The 27797-nt window shown below is 33.7% G+C and overlaps 1 long non-coding RNA gene across 2 annotated transcripts; it reads right to left on the minus strand.

Moving 5' to 3' along the window:
* Positions 1-1110: 1110 nt before the first annotated feature.
* Positions 1111-26485, minus strand: LOC141453413 (uncharacterized). 2 transcript variants are annotated; one of them, XR_012457982.1, is made up of 5 exons: positions 26037-26485; positions 24185-24375; positions 15132-15304; positions 1543-1634; positions 1111-1256 (listed from the first exon to the last, which is right to left on the minus strand). It is a non-coding gene; the product is annotated as an uncharacterized lncRNA (long non-coding RNA). The 2 variants fall into 2 exon arrangements; XR_012457983.1 differs by lacking the exons at positions 1111-1256; positions 1543-1634 and adding an exon at positions 12696-13024.
* Positions 26486-27797: the final 1312 nt, after the last annotated feature.

Raw genomic sequence — 27797 nt, forward strand, 5'->3', positions numbered from 1 at the left:
CATTTGAATGAATGTTCAGTTTATAGATTATAATGCATAAAGTTGTGACATTAACTGACATAACTCGTTCAGTAGATGTTAATGTCATTGCAATGTACCATAGAGATTTGTATAGAATATTCTCTACATACCGATCTGTGTATGTTGTGTTTATATATATATGTACAAGTTGTATGTGTTGTTTGTATAATACATTGTACTCACTACTATTATAACAAGTACTATTACCACGGAGATGGATATTAACTTCAAACGTAGAAGAAATAATGAACACTGGTCACGTATACATAAACTTCCATGTTAAAATGAGAAGAAGTATATAGTATATATATCTGTGTACCGTTATGCAAGAATTAAAGTGTGCGCACGGCCCATATACAGTGGCTGATATCTACTTACACCGGGTGGGGCCACCTTATATATCGCCTTCCTCTTCGATAATCAATTCTTACAATTAACTATACTCCTTATATTAATTATCTACAGTTAGTTATATATATATTTAATTCATTATACATGTTGTATCTAGCAATTCAAAGAAATGATCAGCATGATTTTTAATGAATCTAACCTTAAGACTTTGTATGGAATATTTTATCACAATTTAATACAGAGATGGGCAATAGGTGGTCCATCGCATTGATTACAAACATATGTTTTAGTTTAAGGCAGAAATTTGTGTAAAATCTAGTCGATAAGATCAACTCAGTAGCTTTGCTTCAAGGAGAAGCAATAAGAATCTCCACAAGATCTGCATCCATATTAATTTATTTAGGAAAACATCTCAGAATTCTTTAAGCATCTCAAATTCCAGGAACAATACTCTAAAATATATAATATTAATCTCCACCGATCTTATCTTCAACTATAAAACTTTTATGATTAAATTTTACTTAAATTGTGCATTTGTCCCTGTAAACCATCCTTTTAACCTTTTATATATATATTTATGTTGTAAATACTCTCGTTTTACAGTTCCCAAAATGATTGAACTAAAAGGAATAATCATAAAACTTCAATTTATCATGCTCGACAATTTCGCATTACTTTCTCATGTAAACAAAAAATAAAATCTAAAATCTCAATGAGAAACAAAAAAAAATATTCGCCACCATTTTTAATTTATTTTGTACAATGAAAATTACATTAACAAAGGCGTGCCTGTTTTGAAGTGGGCGTGGTCAGCTATCGCCAGCATGGATGGCTTCCTATTGGCTCCACAATACGCCTACATTTCACGTCTTCAATCTCCGTATCTGATTGGTCAGTTTTTCATTGTCAATTATTGCTCATTAAAATACTTCTAAAAATTTTTTAAACAATTTTTCCCCCGTAGGTATTTCTCGAATTAACAGAATATGCAATAAAAAAAAAAAAGTGATAAAATGCATCAAAAATCGAGATATTTCTTGCATAAAATTTTATATGTAATGGTGCGAATGCAAGCGGAAATTGAAAAGTTAGGTAATATTTGTAATTAGGTAAAAGAACAGTGCATATTGTTCACTGTCCGTTGCCTAAGATTATTTGCTAATGGCTTACCTTTAACGAAACAGATTTGGTAGGAATACACTCCTAATTCTACAATTGCTATCCACTTCTTGTTAGAGCTGTTTCTCTTGAAATTAGGAAATCTGTTATGACATAAAAACGACAATCTCCATGTATTTTCATCAAAATAATAACAAATTCTCTTCGAACTTCTAATATTAATGTTATGATATAACTGCAAAATATTGATATGAATTACATTTTTATTTTTAGTTTACTACAAGACAATTATTTTAAAATTTATAAATTCAGTCTCAAATTAGGTTTTTATTCATATTTTACTGGTTGCAAGGCAGTACAATTACATTAATAGATCTTTAATAGTAAAGAAACCCTCAGATGTCGTTTTGCTTTCTTAAGAAGCTGAAAAATGGTTTCAATGGTTTGGTTAGCCAGTTTTGACCTAAATCCTTACTGTGCCATTGGCTAAGAGAATCATAAAATGAACCTTAAGCGATTTTTCGTTTTTGAATTGCTGTGGAAATTTGTGAAAACTACATTTGTGAAAACTGGTGACCTCAAAACTAGAAAATTCTCTTTCTAACAAGAAGTAAGTGAAAGTAATAAAATTGACCAACTTAGAACCAATAAGGAATGAATGACAAAATAGTTGCTTTTAGCTATTTGTTTGTTTTGTAAGTTGGTATTCATTATCAAGTCAATGTTTGTGATGAATAATCGAAAATTAAAGTAATGTTCTAAGAAAGAAATGACTCCATAGTAGCTGATAAATCGACCAAATCTATCTATCAAGTCAAGGGTTACGATAAAAGTCTATTTCTAGCCAATAAATGAAATAAACTGCGTAAAATGCAAATAATCTATAATTTACGCACTTTGCACAATTAATTTATGAATGATTTTTATGGTAAATATGTATTTAGATTTGTTGACATATCTACCAGCTGTGTTCTAAGGAATCTAAATTAATTATTCCTAGATGTTTTGGCAAAATGTTTTTTTAGATATTATAAATATGGGGAATGATGTTGTACTGTCTTCTGAGGAAATTAGATATTGTTATTAGTTTTCTCATGAGAATGTTGATTTTTGGATGAGTTACATTCAATGTGCTACTTAACTAGATGTACCCGGTGTTTGGCTGCTGCAGATATGGTGAGAGGGAATTGGCTGTAGCGGGGGGAAATGAAGGAAAAGAGCGAGATAGTGCTAGTTGGAAATCAAAGCCAAGAATGTATGTGCGCCTAGCTACCGTGCAAGGCGGATGATTTAAGGCGGGACCATACCAATCGCCCGCCATAAATTCTGACGCGGATCGTTCCACTGTAAATCAAAACTGATACGGCCAGACACACACACTCGGGCATTTACTCACATATATATACGAGTATATACATACACAAAGAGAACGCTTTCTCCTCTAACTTGTTCCCTCAATAACCATCACTTCTCCCGGGCTTTTCCTTCATCATCATGCCCTCTTTCTCGCACAATCTCTGCAACGTCATTAATGCTACAATAAAAGGGTGAAACTACCCACCGCAAACCCCTTTCCTACCACGAACACTTCCCAACTCCTATCACAGTATAACTTCTCTTTTACTCAGGTTAGAATCGTTGTATAAATCAATTCTCTTATCACAAGGTACGATATACAGCGCCTCTTTGGGGAATTTTAATATCTGTCGGTTATAACTCAGGGATTGAGGAACCAACCAAACCAAGAACCGGCAGTGTGTGCAGGCAGTCAGGGCAATGGCTGCCTATACTATGACGCCAATGTACCTACTTCCTCTATACTTACTTTATGTGCCTTTCTTCCAATACTAGAAGTTCTCTCTTTTTCCGGCCTTGGGAATTTTATGAGCCAAGGAGATGCTAAAAAAAAAGGGAAGAACTGCTGATGAAGGAAGTAAGAAGGTCATAAAACAAACAAGGTGTCAGTATCAGCAAACTGATATACATCAGCCCTCCAAACTTACTACCCGCCCTCTCTTCCCAAAAAAAGGAACTTAAGATAAAAGCAATGTTTAAACAACTTGCTAAGGGGCCATAAACACAGCATCTTTATGGTCCCTTCATTGTTATTATAAATTTTAAATTATCCAGTATAATTTTACAGTTTTTTAAAAACTTTTTTTTAAGACTTTAACATTTTATGTTGTTATATAGTTTACTGTCTGCATTAAATACGTAATGTTCACATTACTCTAAATAGAAGCATTAGAAGTGGTCGATCAGAAACAAAATAACAATAAAGTAATGAGATGGAACAAGAAAGAGAAAAATTCTGTGGAAAAATAAGTAACTAATGTTCTCCGATGCTCTTGGAGTAGAGAGGTAGGTTACCCGACCGTTTTCACAGGTCACGAGGTTACAAAAACCTCAGGATATCACATTTGGAAGTCCTCAAGCCAGAAGTTGATTCAGAAAGCTACATCACTAAAGTAAAAATATAATCTATTAACCGAGAAATATTTGGAGTCTGCCAAAATAATGTACAAAAGAAACACAAAGGAAGTAAGATTTTTCTGGTCTAAGATGAAAATCCAAAAAAAGAAAAGGTCAGAAACATGAAAAGCCTCCATTACAAACTATCAATTTGTACGATATTAATAACAGATTTTATCTAAGAAAAATATTAAGTAGTTCACATTAGAAAGGATTCGATACGAATTCCGTTAGAGAAGAAACGCAGGCAAAAATGTTTCCCACCTCCAAAAGAGATATGTAAGCGTCAAAAAGAATCGTCCAGCTAATTGTTGGTCCGAGAGAGTTCTTTTTTACTTACCGGAAGCAACAAGAGAAGAAATGAAAATAATAATATTCACAGCTAAGTTCTAGTAAGTTAACAGAATGTAGAGTTCAATTCGTGGATTTGTAAGTGAGAGTTCGAAGCTCATGAGTAGCTACTTTTTTATTTTTCAGACAAAATATATTAAAGCATGTAGCTTCCGCCTCCGTCCACGACACCTAATTGGTAGTAGGACGATAAGTCTCTCCTTGAAAAATAGGCGATTACTTTACTTTAATTTTTTACTTCTTTAACAAAGCTAACAGTGTTTTAATCGGCCAATATTTTTAACAGATCTTTTAAGAAAATATGAATGTTTAATCTATTGTATTAAATAACTTTTATAATCTAGATTTTCTTCCTGTAAAAGTTATAATAGAATATAAAAGTATGGAATTAGTGAAGGAAAATTTATGAAAATGTTTGGCCATTCTGCATAAAGTCACCCTCCTAAATAAAATTCAATATCCATTAAGGAAAATGGTACTTCGGGCTATTTGGTTTTCTTTCAAACCTTAAAGGGTTTCTTGGTGACATCTAAATGAAATACCATATTTGAACTAGTTGCTATCTTACGCTATTGATTGTAACTAACCACTAGACTGATTGACAACCACCACTTTCTTACTCTCGCGTATTTCCGGTAAATACCCAAAATGGAACGTCTGCACCATTTCAAAACTTCTAAATGAAGGAAAAGGGAATATATATATATAAAAAGCCTGTATAGAAGATAAAGATATGCTAGAATTTATTTTGGAACATCAAATCAAATGACCTTTCCTTCCAATCAAGGTTTCTCTTTTGGCCAAGAACATGGAATACAAGACGCGAGAGAGCGAGATGGAACTATTGGTATATAGAAAGAGGGTGAGCAAGATAAAAACCTCACATTCTATTATATTCTATCAGATATCAAAAACCCAGGTATAAATCTAGAGTTTGTAAAGCCTCCAAGGGATAGGACAATAGGACAGTAGCCGTACGCTTTACAAGGGTGGACAAAGAAATATAGACGAGGAATACAGCGTTTGTGAATTCTAGCTATCATTGTACCGCATTCAGACTGTTTTCCTTCTCTCTCTATGTAGTATGATAAATCAATTTTCAATTATACTTATAGGTGTGTATGTTAGATGGTAAGATCGGACAGTGAAAACTGGTCCATACACGCGCACAGGGATACTGCAAACTGGTGGGGGTTGTAAGGGAAATATGTGAGCCTATTCAGCTATATGACCAAAAACTCTTGGACAGCCTGGCCACATAGTAGTATCCGGCGGAGGTTATATTTACTAGTCAGGCATGTACACGCCTGAATGAACCTCTTCTACCCACCCGTCTATAGCAGCAAGACTCTTGGAGGCTGTAGGACAACTTAGAGGGATGTTCCAATTGGACAGCATCAATTTTTGGTCCACTATCTCGCGTTTGTTCTCTTCATCTTCTCCTCATCCATACACACCCTTTCGTTCTTTAGAATTCGGCAAGCACACATACATTGTGTTTTCTGGGATCCCACTAGCTTCTTTTGTTTTGCCTATGTCCCAGTATAATTTATATTTATATAACAATCTTATGCTATGTTACTAGCCAAAAATGCGCCATTTAAAAACCGAAATTTATGGATCTACGTGTAGCCCGATAAGTAAATATATAAGCTCGTATTGTTAATGAATTATTGCTTATTACTATATTTTATGTATTTTCCCTTTTTTTTTAAATGTTTTTTGTACAGTTCTTTTCTCATTTTCTATCTACGGAGAAAACTATTTGCTTTCTATAAACACTCCTTTGAAACAAAATTAAAAATGAACACTACAGGTTCTTTCCTTACGTAGCCAGAAATCCATAACTCTAAAAATCAGAGTCAAATACAAGAAATAAATAAAATAATAATGGTAACAATAGTAAACAAAGAAAATTGTTCAAATTTCAAATCTGATGTTACCTATTTAAGACGTAAAAACATCTCTCAACAACTGGAAACATTGTCAAGACAAATTAAGAGTTTAGAAAGCATCAAGAACTCAAGTCACAATGAAAGACTCGAAAAATATTGAGCTTTAAAGTTGATACACTCTATTTTTTTTTGTTTTAAAAAAAGTTAGACTTGTTTATAAGGGCAAAAAAATTATCAAGTATAATCTTCTTTATAAAATAGATTCCATAGTCCTGAAGATGACTTATCTCTTAAGTCGAAAGCTCGTGACATATTAAATAAAATTTGATTGATACTGGCAATGATTTCTCTTCCTTTAATAATAAGAATAAACAAGAAAATATTCAATTATAATCTATTTATTGCCATATATGTTGCATAAATTAACTTAATACCTAAAATGTTAGGTTCATTATTATATATTCTTATTCTTAGCAAGGAGTATGGAAAACGTGATTTTTTTAAACCTTGTTCTCTGAAAAGAAGTTACTAAAATTTAATTTGGTTTTGGGAGAGCTCAGAGCTCAACCATTGTTCAACGTTATCATTTTTTTTTTGTTTAATTAAACGAGAATATTAATAAATGCATCCATCTTTTTAGTTTTAATGCTAACTTAGCAAAAAACAATAATTGCGTAAATTAGGAGAAAGACGTGTGATTAGACCAAACGTTAACGTGTTAATTCATTGACATTTTAAGCACAAATAATGTTTAATATTGTTGAGTAAATTTGATTTTTTTTGTCTTAAAACACGAAAAAAAAATTAAGTAATTGCCAAGTTAGAGTATATATATCACTTCCGCTACGTGTACATGCATTCTCAAGTTGGACAACTGTCTCGGCTGTGCTGTTGAAGAACACATCTTAATTAATGCTCGGACCTGCGGTGCCAGTGGCACTCTCCACAAATCACAACCCATCCCTGGGAAGGAGCTGGGGATGTTGGTAGTGGCCGCTCTACTATGCTCTTAATTCATTCCTGCTGAGCACACCCCCGTACTTACCTTCCCAAGGACTTCAAATTACTTTTGAGATATTTCCCGGTACTTAACTCACAACTCTTCCAACCAAAGCTCTATAATAATTCACTGGCATAAACTATCGTTTGCGAGCATAATATTAAGTTTGTTTTATGTTTTTTAATTTTCTTTTTAAGAGTGAGTAAAAAATGAGAAAGTTTGATAATTTGTAAATTAAATTTTTATTTTTGTAATTAAATCATTACAAATTTCTATTTACCACACAAAGAATAGAAATATGTTACAAAAGTTTAAATAGCTTAGATGGTTGATAGTTAACATGATTCTAGTATTTTATCTCTCGAAGATAAGATATGAAATTTAGCATCATATTTTGTGTCAGCTTTTTTTGGTGACACCGTCCACGTGAAATTCTTTTGCGCTTTCTAAATAAAATAAAGCGCCCTTCCTGTAAAAAGTTGCTAGTCCATCGTTTTGTAATTTACGTATGAATATTTACTTAATTTTTACAAAGTCTTGACCCTGAGATGAGATGGACCAATTAGAGGTGGACCAATCTGTAAACTACAATCGTAGTTTGTATCTTATGGTGGAAGGATCAAATTGCTCGGAACTCCTCCACTATCCGACTCCTCTTCACCACCAAGTCCCAACAATCCGCCTTCAGTATTCCTGATAACTGCAACGGCTGCGCCCCCCGAGATTTATTAATTTTCAGTTGCGAACCCGACCCTATGGAAATTCATTCTAGTGTTCTGAGTGTTATCTTTGTAATTATCTACAGACGAATACAGTTTCCTATTTAACCATTAATCAGTTAATATTGGTTCCTTTTTAGTCATTTTGATGTCCAGTTTCTGCAATTAGCAATAAGTTAAAGTTCCTCAATATAACTGGTGCATCAATCTTGTGAATAACAAAGTGTTCAATGTCCATTTCTTCAATCTCCAAACAAACCTACTCTTCTTTCCCGGTTTTTTAAGGGTTACATTTGGTCTTAAAGTACGTTAGGGGGGGTTAATATTGATTTAGTGGCGTTCTGAGGACGTCTCGGTTTGTGACAATTACCATTTTATTACAATGAAGCTAATGAACATGTATAATGCTAAATTTAACTTCATTTTTATAGTATAAACGCTAAATTTGAAGAAAATATTATTGCGCGAATCGCGATTAGAAAATGTAGCAATGTTCTATTAGATTAGATTCTATTATCATTAATTTGTAGTTAGTTGTAAGAATAATGAATTCATTAATAGTTTTTAATAATAAATAATAGCTAAACTGAGAATTATATCAATCGCAGAGTTTGTGAGTATGAAAATGTTATAAAATAATACTCAGCATTGACTGCGAGAGAAGATATTTACAAACATATAGAAAGGTATGAAAATAAATAAAAGTTATATATATCGTATATAAAAATAAGTCTGTATGGGCTGGAGATTTTTACCGCGCAATCTCCAAATGATTCATTTTGATGTAAAAACTACAGCCAGTCCTCCCGCTCTCTCCGGGACGACGGGAAGTTTACAGAGGAGTGTTTTTTGATGAAAATCTCAGATAGACATTTTATGATGCGGCACGGCTTTAAAACGCTCGCTTGGCTATCTCATAACTTGAGATACCGGCTGGCGGCACTCCTCTACGTAGATCGGGCGGGCCCCATATAAACAGCATCCATTCTACAGCTTGGAAATTGTACCACTCACTCACAATCACTCTTTCACTGTCCCCACACTAACACACACTAACGCACGTGTTTTATGGGAACAAGATCGGTGCCCCCGATTTATTATTATACTATTTTAGCACACCAGTTACGTGGTTTAGATTTAGCTGAAACTGAATGCGATAAAATTTTTATTAATGCAGTTTTGAAAGGGGATGTTTTTAATTTAAGGTTAATCATTTTTCGGTTTTTTTAAATCAAAATTTGAGAGGAACAGGATGTTGTAATGTAAACACTTTTTTTTTGTTTTATTCCTTATTATTAAAAAGTAGTGAGGGAAACCCTATTAAAGCCTTCCAGGATCCTTGAAGCTCTACTCTAAAGAAAAACCACAGTAACAAACCAGATCTAGGATTATATCAAGTCCTGGATCCAAGACACCTAAAATTCGCCACTGAAAACCCACAAATCGAGCAACAGCAAACAGCCTATCAACCTATTCCTACCAAGGATCCTAAAATTAGCCTTGTTACTTCCTAAATAATCCAACATAAGATGGATGAAGAGTGTTTCCTTTTCTTTTTCTCAAGCTCCCGACAAATGATGGACTGTGAGCCCCATTTTGTGATGTAGTTCTCTTAAATCACAATATCCAGGTAGGTGCTAAACTGTCCGGGAGGACCCCATCAATAACAACTCTGGTCAAATTAACATTTTGGATTGTCGACAGCTGTGAAACTGTCCCGTCCCTTGAAACCCGACAAGTGTTTATCGTCATACTAAGGAGCTGGTTTGGAATCGATGAGGGGGAATAAGGCTCCCAAATTAGCCATTTGTCTACCTCCTCATTACTCGAAATCCTCATACCAGCTGACATCCAACCTAAAAGAGTTTACAAATATTTTACTGCTACATGATCTTACGTACATACAAATTTCCTTCATATTACCACTTAGTACTAGCTCCTTATTCTGTAGCTTCTTTATACTACACCGGTAGTTGTGATAGAAACGTCTTGTTTTACCTATCACACCCATCTTGAACATAATTAACTTCATTCAAAATAGTAGCCGTTTTTAACCAGATCTTCAAAATATTTTATTATTGTGGAATCTTAAATTTTGGATGATTATAAATAAAAATAGCTTTACGCCGACGTTTCAAATTATTCGAACTTCATCTTCAGGCTTAAAATTTGCATAGGTTTACCTCACAAAATCGAAATCAACTTAATTTTTGTTGTTGTTCATTCTTTTTGGTGACTGATTCATAGTTTCAATTGGATGAAAAAATAATTACCATTTCAGTCGTTATACATTTATTCTACCGAGCTTTCGACCTAGGGACTAGATCATCTTCAGGGCTTGTTTACAAGTAATATTTTTACATTACAGGGTAGGTGTGTCCATGAACAGACAAGACAGAAGACACACCAACCCTGTAATGTAAAAATATTACTTGTAAACAAGCCCTGAAGATGATCTAGTCCCTAGGTCGAAAGTTCGGCAGAATAAATGTATCACGACTGAAATGGCAATTATTTTTTCATCCTATTAACTTTTGTACATAGTGCAGTAGTTAATATTAAGTGTAATAATTCTAGCAAAATACTGATCAAAAGTGTAGACCCTGAAGATGAACTAAATGTAGTTCGAAACGTTCCAAAGATTTTTTTCATTTATAACTAACCAAAACTCAAGATTTCTCAAAAAATATTATCTTGGTATTATTCTAATAATTAATTATTATTAGCAACAGATACATTATTGAAATTTGGCCATTTATTTCTTAGTTTATCACTAAAACAATGACCGATTATAAGTAGAACTTTCTTCGCTAAATTTAGTTCAAAATGGCACTATAATTTATTGATTGCAGGAGAATAATAATTATTCGTCTTCAATAGAAATCGAAACATACTCGTTTTACAGGCAAAAATGTAATTTCGCAATCTGGCACCATGGATGGTAATAGTTCTTACTTAGAACCAGAAAAAGATATGAATCATGAAATTTAATTTTGTCTGCAAAAATTTCAACTGATTTTTAAGACGTTACCCAGTTGCTCCACCATCCATTTTTTAAAATATTTATTGAAGTTGTTAATTAAAGTGGATAGGGAGGTTAATTTAAGAAGTTTAAAAAACGTGTTTTTTTTTTCTTCATCATCTTCTTTCTCTCTTTCTAGAAATACCAAGTAATGAAATAGCTGCTTAAAGTATAAACGAGGCTATCAATTTTGAGGAGGTGTTTGTCTTGTTATGTTGTGAAGAGGTGGAGGAGGATGATCAGGGTAAATGTCACTCAAGTGGTTTCTTATCAGCTGAAGAAGGCGGATTGTAAATCCATCCAACAGGCAGGTGACACGGTCCCCGAGTCACTCTCGATAATGCAACGTCTGCCTCAATAAATCAGTCTCTACTTTCAATATTTAGATTATGTTTAATTAAAGAAATAGGACGCCTGTCTTTTTTTCTTCTTTTGTTTTCTTTAATTTTCAATTTTACTTAGCGGTTGCTTCTTTTATTTTAGTTATTTCTTTTAACTGATTTGTTATTTAGTGTTAATGGAGTTCGTCTTATTTTCTTCCGTTATTTAATAGTTTTCCTTTGCTTAAAAAAATCGCTAAAAAAGGCAAAATTTATTTCGTTTAACGAGACTTACGCTTATCCTTTTTTTCTAAAAAATTTTGAATTTTACTTATTTCCTGTAGTTTCGAATGAAAGTTATAGATTTACAAGTGTGCAAAGCCTGTACGTAGTTAAAAAAATGAATCGTTTGAGCTTTTACTCATAAAGATGATATTGTCAAAATGTTTACTATCGCGTCTCATAGTGACAATGATTCGAAATATGAAATTTGATCTATCTGCGATACTCCGAATTTGAGTTCTACACGAGTAAAAACTACTTTTTTCTTCTCATGGGATTTCAAAACCGATATTTTACGTGAAAACACAAAATTGAAAACTGCACGATTGTTATACCGTTTCTTAATTAGTGTAGAAATAGAATTTTAAACAAAAAAATTAGTAATAATTTGAAAATACGTAAATCTTTAATTTTAGTATAAATAATTGCATTTCAAAAACTAGATGGCTCTCACTAATCAGATGAACTTTAATACTCTTGGGACAAAAAGTAATGTATTTTTTTTTTTTTTAACAAGTATAAGAAAAAGTATAAATTTAGACTCTACTTTTGATATAATAATTGACATTTTATTACACTGGTTGGTTGCAAAAAATATAAAGGAAAATTTCATTCGTGTTTAACCTTATTTTTTTGCATTTTTAAAGCATTATAAGGAGAAAAAATGACATTAAAAGTAATAAATCTGATTTCTTTAATAAATTATTTTTAAAAAAATACAAAAAAGACATTGTTATTTTGTTGACCAATGGATGATATAACTTTGAAAAGATGGAGCCAATTATATGTCACTGTCAGACAGTTCTGTCAGAAAAGAAGATACCATCTGAAATACCACCGAACTTCACAGAGTATAAACGGATAGCCAAGAACAAATTCTCGAAAGGTCGTCGTCGTCTTCTTCGTCGTCGTTACATACGACACTTAAAATAAAACTGACGTTCACATATTTTCAATCTCTATAACCACAAATCCATCCTCGTCAGATAGAATAGCTTAGATAAGAGAACGTGTTCTAAAGACATTTAATAATAAAAAAAAACAAACTTAACTTCTCTTTCAAATAAAACTTCAAGAAAAAGGATTTATAACCATATTTATTTTATTTAAATACCACAGAACAGGTATTACTTTTCTCTTTGGATAAGAATGCTGTTAGGATGTATCTGCAATTGATGTAGAAATGAATTTCGTATTTTTAGACATATGATTTTGTTAGTGGGCGTAATTGGATTTAGAATAATAACGCTATTGTTTCATGGAGCGTTTTGACAAGTTTCAACGGTCTGCTAAAAGTAATTGTTTATTTAAATGTGAAATCACGTTTTATTTTACTAGAATATGATGGTGATTTTTTTTCAAAATTGTATTAAACTTTTCTCTATCTTCGTGGCTGATTGAAAAGATGTTATTGCTAATTTCCGTTGTATAAGATGGAGTTCGTCTTATTTTCTTTTAATAGTTTTCCTTTGCTAAAAAATGCCAAAAAGTACACAATTAATGAAAGTACACGTTTAATGAAACTTCCGCTTTTCTAAATAATTTTGAATAATAACTCATTCCAGGAGTTTCAAACGTTTCGAATAATAAAGTTATTGACTTACAAGTGTACAAAGCGTGTACGAAATTAAAAATGAATCGTTAGAGCTTTTGTAATAAATGCCCTAAAGTAATTGATTTTGTTAAATGCATAATTCCGGTTGGATGATATTGTCAAAAAGCTTACTGCCGCGTCCCATAGTGGCAATGATTCATCAATATAATATATTCATGATAAGTCAAGGCTTATATTGATTAATTAACAATTATGCTTTGGATGTGAATGTTAGGGTATCCATAAAATCTCAAATTAATCCAAAAATGCAAGCAGACCAGCAAAGAGACAATTTACTACGAGGGTCGTTTGAAAAGTCCGTGCAAAAATAAAAACTACTTAATTTTTTGGGGTAAACCTATTTTATTTTTCAACATAGTCTCCTTTTAGGCTTATACACTTCGTCCAATGCTGCTCTAGTTTGCTGATCCCTTCCGAATAATAGGATTTGTCCAAGTCTGAAAAATAGCCATTCGTTTCTGCAATCACCTCCTCGTTTGAATAAAATCTTTTTCCCCTCCAGCCATTTCTTCATATTGGGGAACAAATAGTAGTCCGAGGGAGCCAAGTCTGAAGTATTAACCTCAACAGGGCGTCCAGAACGTTCAGCGTCACTTGTGCCCATATGGCCACTCCGAAAATTTTGAAACCACTTATAAACTGTTCTAATCGAAAGTGTAGAGTCACCATAATGTTTATCAAGCTTCTCTTTAGTCTCCTGAGGCGTTTTGCTTTTCATAAAGTAGTGTTTAATCAACACACGAAATTCTTTTTCGTCCATTTTTTGAAAATCACTCGACTTTCTCGATTCAAACGAATGCCAAACACAAAGAAATGGACCGATCTGGCTGAAACTTGGTGTGCGTTCTTCCAAGAGATGCTACTAACTAAACATAACCTCGATACGCGCCAGTAGTGCTATCTCTCTGACTTTGCACGGACTTTTCAAACGACCCTCGTACATCACTCATTTTGAAGGACATGCCCTAAACCACAGTAAAAACCTCTTTCTCGTTAATTTAATTTACAATAGAGCGCTTGATGTTGGCGATTTCCCTGATGACAACATTTCAGAGACCCTATTAAAGACTTGTCTTCCCCTCCCAAAATAACTTCCCCAAAATCCCATTTTGCCAAAATAGGCGATACTTACTTTGATAACGATTAAAGATTTAATTAAATTAGTTAAAATTTTAAGTTGATGCGCTGTACTGGTTTTCTAGAATTTAGCAGGAAATCCGAAGAAGTTTTCACATTTTTAGCCTCGTAATTTTCTTCAATTTTAGGCCGGCGGAAGTTGAGTTAGTTTTATCAGAAAGAAGGAGTAACGGCATTGCACGTATTTTTTGTCAGTGCTAAGGCTTCGTATGGTTTAAGAGTTAGGGTGCATTTTGTCACATTACATGAGCCATACGAATTATTAAACCAAATTATAACTAAATGTATAAAAGATATGTTGGTTGAATTATATTCTTGAATCTATTATATAAGTCCCATTTCCTTTCTGTCCCAGTGCTTTTTTATTATTCACTAATATTTATTTTGCTTCTCCCCTCCGTTTCTTTCGGATAAGAGACGTCGGCCGTAAAACTAAGTAAGTCTCCACTTCAGGACGTAATTTAAATGAACTGCCCCAGCTTCTGGGCAATAAACGCCATGCCGTCACTCTGTCCCTTCATTCTTTCTCTCTCTCTCTTTCACCCAGCATTTCCAGAGTCTCGCCCAAAGTCAGCTAGCTCTCTTTTTAGAGATTCCATCTGACTTACAACAGCACAAAGAGTTGAAATGAGAGCGTACACAAAAGATATAACCATTGCCGTCTCTCTCTGGACACAATAAACTTTAGGATTGTGCGCTTCACTTTTTTTTTTTTTTTTCTTATGTGTAAATAAATTTCCACTTCTCCCTCAGCACTACATGCATGGTAGCCTGGAAGGATGCTGTAAGGTGAATTAATGTTATATACATATATATAAAATACTCACTCGCATCATAAGGCCACACGTCATGCTGGATGTAACTTTTATGACGATCTTCTGGTCCCCTCCGCATCCATCTAGAAGAATGATACACCAAACTACTACTGTAGTGGCCTTCTTCAGTTGACCTCTTCAGTAGCCGACATCAAGGGCATCCAGTGTGGTTCTGGTTTCTATTTCTGTCACAATTAATTATATTGTTTTAAATTATTATTTCTTTTTTGAAAGTAAAGAGAGAATGATAATGTTGTAAATAACTTCATAATTCATATAATATTCGAAAAGAAAGGTAGAATAAAAGCAATGGAGATGTTATGGTGATAGCAAGGCTACATGCTGGATGCTGATAGCAATGCTACTTTGGTGTTTCGCTAGGCGATGATCGTTCAGTAGATTCTCAAGAAGTTACTAGTCACCTCTACTAAGGTCTTAGTGCACACCATGCGCTGATCATATTTGGCTAAAATCTCATAGATTATCTTTTCAAATAGTAGTAACAGAAGTGGAAATGTTTAAGGCGATGCAGAAATCTAAAGATGGCCAAACTCGTGGTACAGAAGAAATAATGGCCTTCTTCTTCTACCAAGGTGTTTTCCTAAACAGGGTTCCTTGTGTCAAGTTCCCAAATGTTTCTACTTTCGACTAATTGCACGTGGAAATATTCCCATAAATTACTAGACAAGTAATAACCAAATAAGATTAATTTTTTTAAAAGAAAAAAGTAGTAAAAATTGTAGTATATGAAAACAAAGCGAGTGATACTACAGTAAAGAATTATTATAACCAGTAGGAAGGTTGTAGTCGTGGCGGTTGCAGGTTGCCTGAAGGTGAAGTATTGCCTGCAGTAACAAGTATGCCTGGCACGGCTACTTTGCACGGCTCACTGCTATCCCTTTTTAAAATATTCACTCTTTCTTAGGTCACGCCGTACTCTGCTGAAAGTGATTTCTTTATCTAAGGCAGTACCTTCCTCGCTAGTCAGCAGACAGACTTCTGATTTAGACAGAAATTTAAAAAAAAAATAAAAAAAATAATAGAAAAAGAAGATGGATAAAAAAGGAAGTACTTTAAAACACAAAATTAGGCTCAGTTGTTGCTCTTATTCCATGATTGCTTCAGTCATTGGCCGCAGAGATTCCGAATTATTCGCCTATCGCCACCTTTTCTGAATAAATAAATAATTACTCACCATCTTCTACAATTTTATCTTTCATGAGGAAACAAAATAGGCAAAGGTACCCACATTTAGGCACACAATTCGAATAACCTGGAAGATTTTGTCATAGATACGTTTCCTTTAGAACTCAAAAATAACTAAAGTATCAAAATTCAACATATAATTAAAAACTTTTAATAATATTTAGAAATAACAAAATAAATCATCATTAATAAGTAGTTTTAGTGGGCAGGAGAACTGATGCTATTATGATATGATTCTGCATTTTTCCGGCTCTATTTTGGTCACCACTAATCTGATGTCGCCGTGTAAAACTATTCTCAATCTGTTTGCCTCCTTCTTCTTGATTAATAGAGTTATGACGGCACCAAATCCACGCCCCACTAAATGAATTGAAGGACAGTCTTTTAATAACTTTTGTTTTTGCCGACTCTAATATAGGATAGCGTTCAAATATCTGTTACTGTTGACATAAATGTTGATTTATATCAGATTTAAATTTAAATTTAAGTTCTTCATTTGATGTTAATTGAGTCGCTCACTGCACAAAATCGATTAACTCCACTTTTTGGAAATATTTTAAATTCAAAGTGTCAAAGCACTTGGTTCAATCATAGCTTGGTTCAATCATAGCTTGGTTCAATCATAGCTTGGTTCAATCATAGCTTGGTTCAATCATAGCTTGGTTCAATCATAGCTTGGTTCAATCATAGCTTGGTTCAATCATAGCTTGGTTCAATCATAGCTTGGTTCAATCATAGCGTGGTTCAATCATAGCTTGGTTCAATCATATTATATTGATAATAAATTTCTTAATTAATAAAGATTAACCATTAAATAGTAAATCATTCATTTCAGAAGCTATTTTGATTTACTACGTGCTCTAGTGTAAATTGTTGTAATAATTCAACTAAAATTCAGTAGCAACCGCTAAATGATAACGGTAAATTTATTTGAATTTATAATTATAAACAGAATTATAAAAAACAATATACATTATTTCATCGCATTTCTTTTGTTTTATGGAGTTAATCAAGTTATGCAGTGAAAGGCTCAATTCTTGTTGCAAGTCTTGAGAGTTTGCTGAATTTTTAGCGACGAAAAAGGATTCAAAATATAGCTGGTCATGTTCATTTTTATTTTTGATAAAAGTCTTAATGGAAACTGGTCAATTTGGTCAAAATATCATGTTTTGCTACCTTCAATAAATTTGGGAACTAGCTGAATTCTCGGTTACCTCTATCTATATTCATACGGAAGAAGTTTTGTCACAAAAGCAGAAATAACAACTTTTCACTTTATTTAATTTATTTCTTCTAACTGAAGCTGCAGATTATTTCATTATTTATCATTTTCTGAGTTAATTAAATAAACTTGTAAAGGCATCGTCATTGATCTCCCTGAATTTTATCCCTGAAGAGTATAAAATCTACTGAAACAAGCACTTTTTGACGAACAAACAATTCACTAATTTAAGGAAAATACTATAGATTTTATTGATCGCTTTAGTGACGTAAAGCAACGATCACTGACACTCTAGTATCCATATTAGAACTTATAGCCTTATTAGAGCACTTGATATTTGGTTTTCATAGAGTTCAGCATAATCTGTAGGCAATCTACGACGTTTAGATAGACTCCAGGTAAGTCCTATTTTCCAGGCACCTCATCTGAAAATAGCTTAAAAGGACTAGGAGTGAATCTTCTTTTGGCAAGGTCCAAGGTTTACCCAACAGTCTTTTTTGAGCATCATCAAGTTGCCAATGGTGTCACAAAGGTCATCTTTATTCCCAGAAATTTACTGCATAAAAAAGTAGGTATTAAAGGCAAGAAATATGACTATAAGTCCTTGATCAAGCATAATATTACTTACATCTTAACTTACATAAAGATAATAATAATATTAAATTAAATTTGTTATGTTTTATTTTTTTGTGCTGCTCACATCCGTAAACACTTAAAGTGAAAGTGAGAGTTTAAAGAACCATTTTTGCGGATTCAGAATCTATATTTGCCACGATCGCCATAGTTCCTAATACTGAAGGAGAGTGGTTGGAATAGTTTAAACGAATGTAAACCGTAAGAAATTTGAATAGAATAGAACATTGGACAAAACACAACAACACTAAGAACTATTGAAGTTGGTTGTGTGACAAATCTAAGGGTAATGATTTAGTGGACCGTTACTATGAGGGAGAGACGGCCATAATTTACAGATGATATTAAATCATTATAAGACAGCTAAATGTTCACAATATCCCAGCAGTTCCCATAGGTATATTATATTAGGATTGCTTTAGACAAGATTCTAGCTCTACCAAAGTGTACTTAGTATACTAACATTCTAAACTAAATAAGGAGGATCTCTTCTAGATGTCTGCTAGAACCAAAAATTTATTCATGAGAGGTTAGAAAGGTGGGTAAGCAGAACCTCCCTACTGGTTCCAAATTCACCACTTCAACTTCTGTGGCCAAACCTATTATTGCCGAAACTCCCTCTCGGCCCCTCTCAGTGAAATAGTTACCCTTTCCAAAATTAGATATTCCATTTAATTCTAAGCACTAGTTTACCTCGCTCTCAACCTTCCATTGTTCTTCTTCTTCTACAGACTCTACCTCCCCATCTTGCCAAGGTATTGTTATCTGGGATTTATGATAGTATTAGCCCTCTTCATTGGCATAGCCGGTGCATTCTCTGATCCACCCTGTTTAACGCCCTTTATCTATGATTGATGCGACTAGATCTAATTAAAAACTAGTTTACGCTTGGAGAACATCCATACATATATTTGCAGCAGACCGACAGAACTTATTGTTAACTATGACTTATGGCCGCTACTTTTTATATCTCCTAAATATGGTGCCTGCCTTCTCTTACTAAATTATGTATGATTCTTTTATTGTTATTTATTTATTTATTTTCAGATAAAAATATTTTAAACTAACTTCTATAGTTGCAAAGTGAATTAAAATAGTTAGCTGTGTGGCAAAACGTATCTAGAACCTTTTTAGATGTCTCCCAAAATCTACATCAATATGCACTATTTGCATTAATTCTGTACAGATTTATAAAAGGCGTAAACGCTAGTTAATATGAAGAAAATGCTAAATTTTTTATAAAGTATACAATAATTTATTATGAGCCTTATTTGACGTAGAATATTTTGTTTAATTTCGACAAATAGGTATCATTTTTGCGGTGAAAGCATTACCAAACAAAAAGTGCTTGCAAAAAGTAACATTGCTTTGTGACAAAAAAAAATGGTAAATACGTAAGGGAGTTCAGTAAAGGATTGCGAGGAGTGAGGGAATGACTGAAACCTAAAATAAGGAAGTGTTTTTTGAATTAGAACGGATACTTCTAATTACCGGATATTGAATTTGTATTTCTCCAATTAACACTGCTAAGGTACTTGCCTCATTTTTTGTGTTAAACTTTGCTTAGAAACAAAGATTGAAAACGGAAATAGACTGAGCAAGCAGATTTTGTTTTACTTCTCTGGTTTCATTTCTGGCAATGCAATAACTTTAACTTACCAATTTTTTTCAGTCGCTTTCTCTGCCTGTAATAAGTAGAAATAGAACTTGCTTCTTATGTTCTGTCTGATTGCGTAAACATGTTTATGTAATTAGATAGATTTATCCTATTTTGTCTAAATTCTCTATAAATATGTAAGCAATTAAATACGAGGGTCGTTTGAAAAGTCCGTGCAAAGTCAGAGAGATAGCACCACTGGCGCGTATCGAGGTTATGTTTAGTTAGTAGCATCTCTTGGAAGAACACACACCAAGTTTCAGCCAGATCGGTCTATTTCTTTGTGTTTGGCATTCGTTTGAATCGAGGAAGTCGAGTGATTTTCAAAAAATGGACGAAAAAGAATTTCGTGTGTTGATTAAACACTACTTTATGAAAAGCAAAACGCCTCAGGAGACTAAAGAGAAGCTTGATAAACATTATGGTGACTCTACACCTTCGATTAGAACAGTTTATAAGTGGTTTCAAAATTTTCGGAGTGGCCATATGGGCACAAGTGACGCTGAACGTTCTGGACGCCCTGTTGAGGTTACTACTCCAGAAATCATTGATAAAATCCATGATATGGTGATGGATGACAGAAGAGTGAAGGTGCGTGAGATTGCTAGTGCTGTGGGCATCTCGAATGAACGGGTACATAATATTTTGCATCAACATTTGGACATGACAAAGCTATCCGCAAGATGGGTGCCGCGATTGCTCACGCTTGACCAAAAACGAAATCGTGTGAAGTGTTGCAAGGACGGTTTGCAGCTGTTCCAGAAGAATCCGCAGGACTTTAAGCGTCGTTTCGTCACTGTGGATGAAACATGGATACATCACTACACTCCTGAGACCAAAGAACAATCTAAACAATGGGTTACCAAGGGGGAATCTGCGCCAAAAAAGGCGAAGACCGTTCCTTCGGCCGGAAAGATTATGGCGACTGTCTTTTGGGATTCGCAAGGAATAATCCTCATCGACTATCTAGAAAAGGGTAAAACTATTACAGGTGCATATTATTCATCGTTATTGGACCGTTTGAAAAACCGAGCTGCAAGAAAAACGCCCACGATTGGCCCACAAAAAAGTCCTTTTCCATCACGACAACGCACCAGCTCACACCTCAGCAGTTGTGGTCGCCAAATTAATGGAAATAGGGTTCCAACTCGTTTCACATCCCCCCTATTCTCCAGACTTGGCTCCCTCGGACTACTATTTGTTCCCCAATATGAAGAAAGGGCTGGCGGGAAAAAGATTTTATTCAAACGAGGAGGTGATTGCAGAAACGAATGGCTATTTTTCAGACTTGGACAAATCCTATTATTCGGAAGGGATCAACAAACTAGAGCAGCGTTGGACGAAGTGTATAAGCCTAAAAGGAGACTATGTTGAAAAATAAAAAAGGTTTACCCCAAAAAATTAAGTAGTTTTTATTTTTGCAAGGACTTTTCAAACGACCCTCTTATATGAAGTAGATATATGAACTTAAGCCATTCAAGAAACTAGATGATAAGCACAACTTCAGCATAGTTTAAGTTCTTCTCCTGCCAATTGTGATTTGAGAATTCTGCTTGGTTGTAACATGTATTTTCTAATAAAAATAGTTTGTATTTTAAGTTCCCTATTGCACAGGAATATTATTGTATACTATACTTGCCATCACATGAGGAATAAAATTAGACTTTACTAATTCGTAAATATTAAATCTAAAATAAATAATCTTGTTGTACAGGCGAGGACAAATACGTCGAGGAAAAGTTAACGTTGTTTCCTCAAAGCCCAAAGCAATTTGAAACATGATCCAAGCGTTGGAAAATTAGAATTAACAAAAGCAAAAGCATTATGCAACTAGATCCTGAGTTAGTTTTCGTGTCCAAGATTTAGGGGAAAAGCCAAAAAGCTGGGATCAAGAGTTTTTTCAGAAAATAACGAAAAATGAAATAAATTAAAAAAAAATAGTATTTCTTTCAAGATTAAAGAATTTAAATTGTAAAGGTTAAAATAAGAAATAAATGGTGCAATATTTACTAGGAAAATAAATTTGTTTTCTGGATAATATGATAATAAGTTGGAGCAATATGCGAAATATTTTCTCCTTTATTTGTCAGGAATTATAAAATAGCGTCGTTAACTCTGGCAGTTATAAGAAGAAAATATGAAGAAGAAATGATGTTTAAAGCTAAAAGCGAGCTAAGCAAATGGGCAAGACGGTTTATTTGCAAGGATTATGTCAAAGGAGAAGTAGAAGGATAAATAAAAAAAAACTAGATCGTTCATAAAATTTAATTGTGCGCTGTATTTGTGATAATCTTGTAGAGTGTTTGGGCAGAGGCGGTACAACAATCCTAGGGAACTATTCCAAAACAATAGAAAATAAGGAATAAACCAGGCCAGTAAGTATTATAGGGAATCGCAACAGTGTCGGGCGACGGCTAGCTCTTTTACTTGGTAAAATTATTCTAGGGTTATGTCACTTGTTTCCGGCTAAAAGTTTATTCAGTATTCGTCCTGTTTTCAAGTTTTAAATTTATTTTACTGTCCTCTAGTACTTGGGCTCGGCCCTTTTACTTCACATTGCCACTCCCACATTCAACTATCTCACTTTACTGTTCGCTTCCACCACCCACTGTCCGCTCTTTCCATCTTTATCTCTTCAATTTTCCAGGCCTTTTTTTTTATTAAGCCGTAAGGAAAACAGAAAACATTGCTTAGTAGTGGTAGACACAAGGAATGGTGTCAAAAGAGTTTTCTTTTTTTTTTCACTCCCCGGCTCCTTCTCCAAAAGAAGAAGTGAACTTGGGAAATATGTTGATAGTAAAAAGCTGGAATTGGAATGGGAGAGTTCGCAGTCTGTTTCCAATTTCCATCGAGAAGAAAACTACTTGGGGTTGGAGGCCACTTTGCTACAATTCAAATTGTTACTTATTTTCTTTTCAACTAATTTTACCTAAAATATCAAAAATACAAATAATACCGCGTTTGTTGGGATATAAATCGGTCCCAAAATATAATTCATTGTTCACCAATTTAGCGATCAATTTCCCACAAAGAAATTAACGTAACCACAATTGAATAGATAATATTAACTAGGTTTTTTGTTTGTTTGAAACTTTACTTGAAATACTTCAACTGCAAAGAAATAAAGACTAAAGGCAAGTAAATAAGACAGAAGCATCGCCCAGTGGTGACTCTCCAAAACATCTACTACTCACTGACTCCTAACGCCCGGTAAATCGAGCGTTTACTACCGCTTGGCTATTTGTCGGGATGAACACTGTTAGCCTGATGGGTTAAAGATGATCAATTAGGTTAGAATGAAAATTATTTTTGTTTCAAGTTGTTAAATGAAATTTTCATAGTATTATGGATAGTGCGTTTAGAGATGTAAAATGTGGCGCTTTTAATTATTCTGTGATATAAGTGTACGTATTTTGGTTTTTAAACATTGGAGAAGGTAGATATTAGAATGCTTAGAACGTCTTATATTGGGTCCCTAAGCACCGATTCGGTTACCCTAGCAAGTTATATTTCCGTACTTTGCTGATGTGTTTAGTTTGATACGTCAAGAAGATGAGCTGCGTTTTTTTTTTTTTTTTAGTTTCCGTTGCTTCAAACTTTTTTTGCGGATTACTCAATAGTAGTTAGTCAAACTGGAGTCCTAGTATTTAACCGTGTCGGTGAAATGAAGTACAGTCTGATTTTATGAATGGAAGAAAAAACAGAAAATTGCAGCAAGTTCAGATTTGATATTTAGAATCGATGCAACCATTTAATAAAGCTTTTAGAATAGATCAGCCGATCGTAAGAGGTAGTTTGGCTTAATCGATTTATCAGTTATTTGGGAGGGATTCTACAGAAAAAGGCTGTAACGATTTTTCTTAGTTTGTTTTGTTTAAGTAACGAACTTCAAATACTAATTTCAAGTGATAATTTGTTATATTTCCCCACGAAGTCGCTTCTCAATCCAACACTGAGGGACTTAAGCTCCCCACTTAGGAACTTAGTGTGCAAGTAAAGTTCCATTATTGAAGAAAGATCGGAAGTGCCCTTAGATTTTGCGGATTCCAGCAATATTTTTGCCCAAATTGTTTTGAAAAGGAAATTCCATTACGTAAAAGGATGTAAAAGAATGTCATGTCTGTTCAATACACCATTTTTTTATTTTAAGATTTACACAAATTAGAAGGAATAGAAGTTAAAAACAATTTCTAGAAATGACAGTGCAAAATATTACAATTATACATTGTTTACAGTTTACAATACTCCAGAAAAAGAGAGAGATAATGTAATAGCTTTGACAACTCTAACTTATACACCTTCTACAGTTACTGCTGGCAATAACTTCTGATATACGTATATACCAACCTCTACCACCCTGAGGAGACGTTTTGCCGTTCAAACCATTGACCCAGATTGTGATGCTTAGTGATTTGAAAATTAGACAATCTCCCCAGTATCTTCTTGTGTTCGTCTTGATCTTGTACTACTACTTCCCTCTTCGTTTTTTTTATTCTTGTTATTACTGAGTTTCGTGACCAAACTTCAAATCGACTTTTCTGAGAATATAAAGTCGGATTAAATTTAAAAAAAAAAGAAAAGAAAACATATATATAAGAAAAAATTGTTCTAAAATATAAGAAAACCTTCTCTCTGGAGTCAATCTTTAGTTTCGCCTCTACTCCACCTTACTCCTTTATCACTTCATCTCGCTTCCCATCTTTATCTTTCCTCTCTATTAAGAAATCTTATTTAATAATAATAATAATAATAAAAAAGAAACAAAAACGTCTGAAAATTTAAATTACGGAGCAATAAGCAGACTTAATTAGCCTGATTTAAGGAAATGTTAGTTTAGTGAGATTAATTTGATTCAATCAAAGCTAAGAAAAGGCAAAAGAAAAGCACCAAACAGTGAAAATCGAATTTTCCGAAACTCAACCGCAGATGATAACTAAAAGTAAAGAATAATAATTAACTCTCCTTATTTGGTTTCAACTCGTAAATTTCTTTGCACAACTGAAAGACACAAAAATGATAATTATTCTTACTGAATTTTAAAATAATTTTTAAAGATGCTCGATTATTAGTAATTAATATACAATAAAGGGTAATGCAACAAATTTTTCAAAGTTAAGAAACTTTTAAAGAATAGATTAAAGTTCATTTTTCTTGAAACAAGAACCCGCCTGCTTCTTGTCTACTGCAATTCACATTTACGCGGATCAACAGCTTCCGTAACATGGTCCACTCATCTCTTCTTTCCTTGCCGCGAAACCTTTCTTTTCCAGTACAAAGCAGGGTAACCCACTCAAATAAAACCTCGGTTACTTGTATAACACAAAACGAGGAAGACCGAGACTATAATGTTAATAAAAACAAAAATAAACCATTTACTAAATTCTATTTGTTAATTATGGTATTTTATTATTGTATTATAAGAACAATCAAATAATAATGTACTTTTTTCTTTGATTTACTCAAAGTATTATTTGTATAATATTATTATTGATTTATAAAAGCAATAGCTTTTTTTGATTGCAAAACATTACAGTCCTAACTTGATCTTTTTCTTATTCTAATCAAATGATTAAAATCATAACTCACGTCTTTTATTTTTCTGTAAAAAAAAGAAAAAGTTATTCGAACCATTAATAATAAATACCACCAATCAGATTCTTATCTTTCAAAGAAATAGGTGGGGTTTTGTTACGTGCGTAAACCAGTGAAGTTGCTCACTGCCCTAGTCAATAACTGTTCACTCCAACATACGCTATAGTGTTGCACAATCCTTGCTCTAATACAATAAATTAACTTTAAACAATAGTGTATGCATTTAAAGTAGGTAGCCAGACCTTCTAACTTCTGCTTTATGCTCGTAATTTATCAGTATTTATTTATTTTGCATAAATATTCTTATTTAGATTATTTTAGATTCCTTATTTACTTCTTGACTAGTAAAGAAACACTAATCTAGTTTATTGTAAGTGACTGCATTTAGGAGCAGTAGGGGATACCCGGAGGAACGCCAAGAGTCTTGATGACGTGGACAGTCCTTCAGTTCCAGTTTTAGAGCCAGGTAAAACTAACTCAGCTTCTTTTTAGGGATGAGCTTTGTTAGGTTTTCGAGGCTCCATAGGCTCATTTACTAATTTGACTAAAAATTACTAATTGTGAATGAATGTGTTTGAATTATGTTCAACAGGTGAAAATTACTAACCGTAAATGCTGTGATTGATCTCAAATATGTTCTACTAGCTCTGGTGACCGAAATGCTAACTGCAGATCTTTGTGCTGGAAACTTCATGGTCGTACGGAACCTCTTATTTCGTGAACTGTGATTAACAATAACTGTGGATAAGGAATTTGTCAACTGACCGTCATTTCCTTGCAGCTATTTGTAAGTAAGTAGGACACCATAGTTTATGAAGTATATTTTAAACGTCTTCTTCGTTTTTCTCCTACATTGTCTCAATTCTAGTGAAATAATAGGTTTTATACTCCAACTAAACACGGTGTTCAATGAGAATAAGGCCAAAAAAAAAGAGTATCTTCCAACGACTTCTCTTATTCTAACGCATTTCCATTACAACTTCTCCCTGAAATGCGTTCATGTCTATTATTGAACTACAAGCACAGAATTTGTACATTTTTAAAACATATGATTATATTTTACTGGTAAACATATACATATTTCAAAGGCAATTGCAAAATGCCATTAGGGCATGCGAGTATGTATAAACTGAATGCACGAAATATTTAGAGGCAACAGCTGTGCAACCATTTGCGTTAGAATATGATAATAACGTTCTACTCTCAAAACACAATACTTTTTTATCTTTTTTTTTTTTGATTTGTCTGTAATTACGTACGTTCGTTCACAAATATGGTTGGTAATAATATTAACGATTACTGCCTTCCTCTACCTCGTGGAAAAAGGAAAATAAACAAGCTATTAAAACACGGGCTCTAAAACATAAATAGATACGGTGTGTGTTTGTGTGGAGAAGGTTATGGTAATTCCCAAACAATAACTAAATTAAAAACAAGTGACAGAATAATGAGACAGATGGGAGGTAGATATATTTTATATATTTATTGGTAAGTGGTATCCTAAGGGGGTTGAAGAGGGGCTTTCGATCTGAACGGCCCCTCACAATGATTCTCTCCAATATTTTTTTAATTTTTTTTATTTTTTATAGGCTACCACCATACGAGAGCATACATTACTGCATGGAATTCTATTGAAAAACAACACGGCTAATGGGATGCTGTAGGTGCAATTTTAAATTAGCTATCTCTATGTGCAAGCGATACTCTGCTAACATAAATCTCATTTAGCATGGACCAGTGCTCATATTGTCTCTACAGAGTGCCAGCGGACACATGGGGCTAGAGGCTCGCTAACTGAAATGACTGACTGGTTGTATTGATTCTGCTACACCCTCCTATAAAGACCAACAACAACAACAACAAAAAAACTAGAACAGTTAATTGGATAAATATTTGTATCCTCGCGTTATGCTGTGAGACAGTACTGATCAAGTACTTGCAATCATGATCAAGGAATATTAAGTTGTCAGGTATTTCGGCTGGAAGTTAAGTACAAACAGGAAACGGTGCAGCGAGACCGCCTTATCACTTCTAAGTAGCTTGCGTTTGGATAGATTGGCCCAACGGCTTTTGGGATTTGGCATACCTAATCGCAATGCAGTCCTTTACCTAGTGAGGGACCACAAATATTAGTTGCTTACTGAACAAAATAAACCTATCATATACTTGGAGAATCCTTGATTGTTGACTTAGCTTAATGTCAACATAAGATCATAATACATCACCTTGAAAACAACAAACATTTAAAAGGAGCGCAGTTCTGTTACTTAAACTTCTATGTGTTTCTTTCTGAAAACGAAAGAGTACTTTAAGTTTTTTTTTTTATCCAGTAGGAAACACTCAGAGAAATTTTAATGACCAAGAAACT

The sequence above is a fragment of the Rhodnius prolixus genome, unplaced genomic scaffold, assembly GCF_049639745.1.
Source record: "Rhodnius prolixus isolate KJV_2025 unplaced genomic scaffold, Rpr scaffold_3, whole genome shotgun sequence".
NCBI lineage: Eukaryota > Metazoa > Arthropoda > Insecta > Hemiptera > Reduviidae > Rhodnius > Rhodnius prolixus.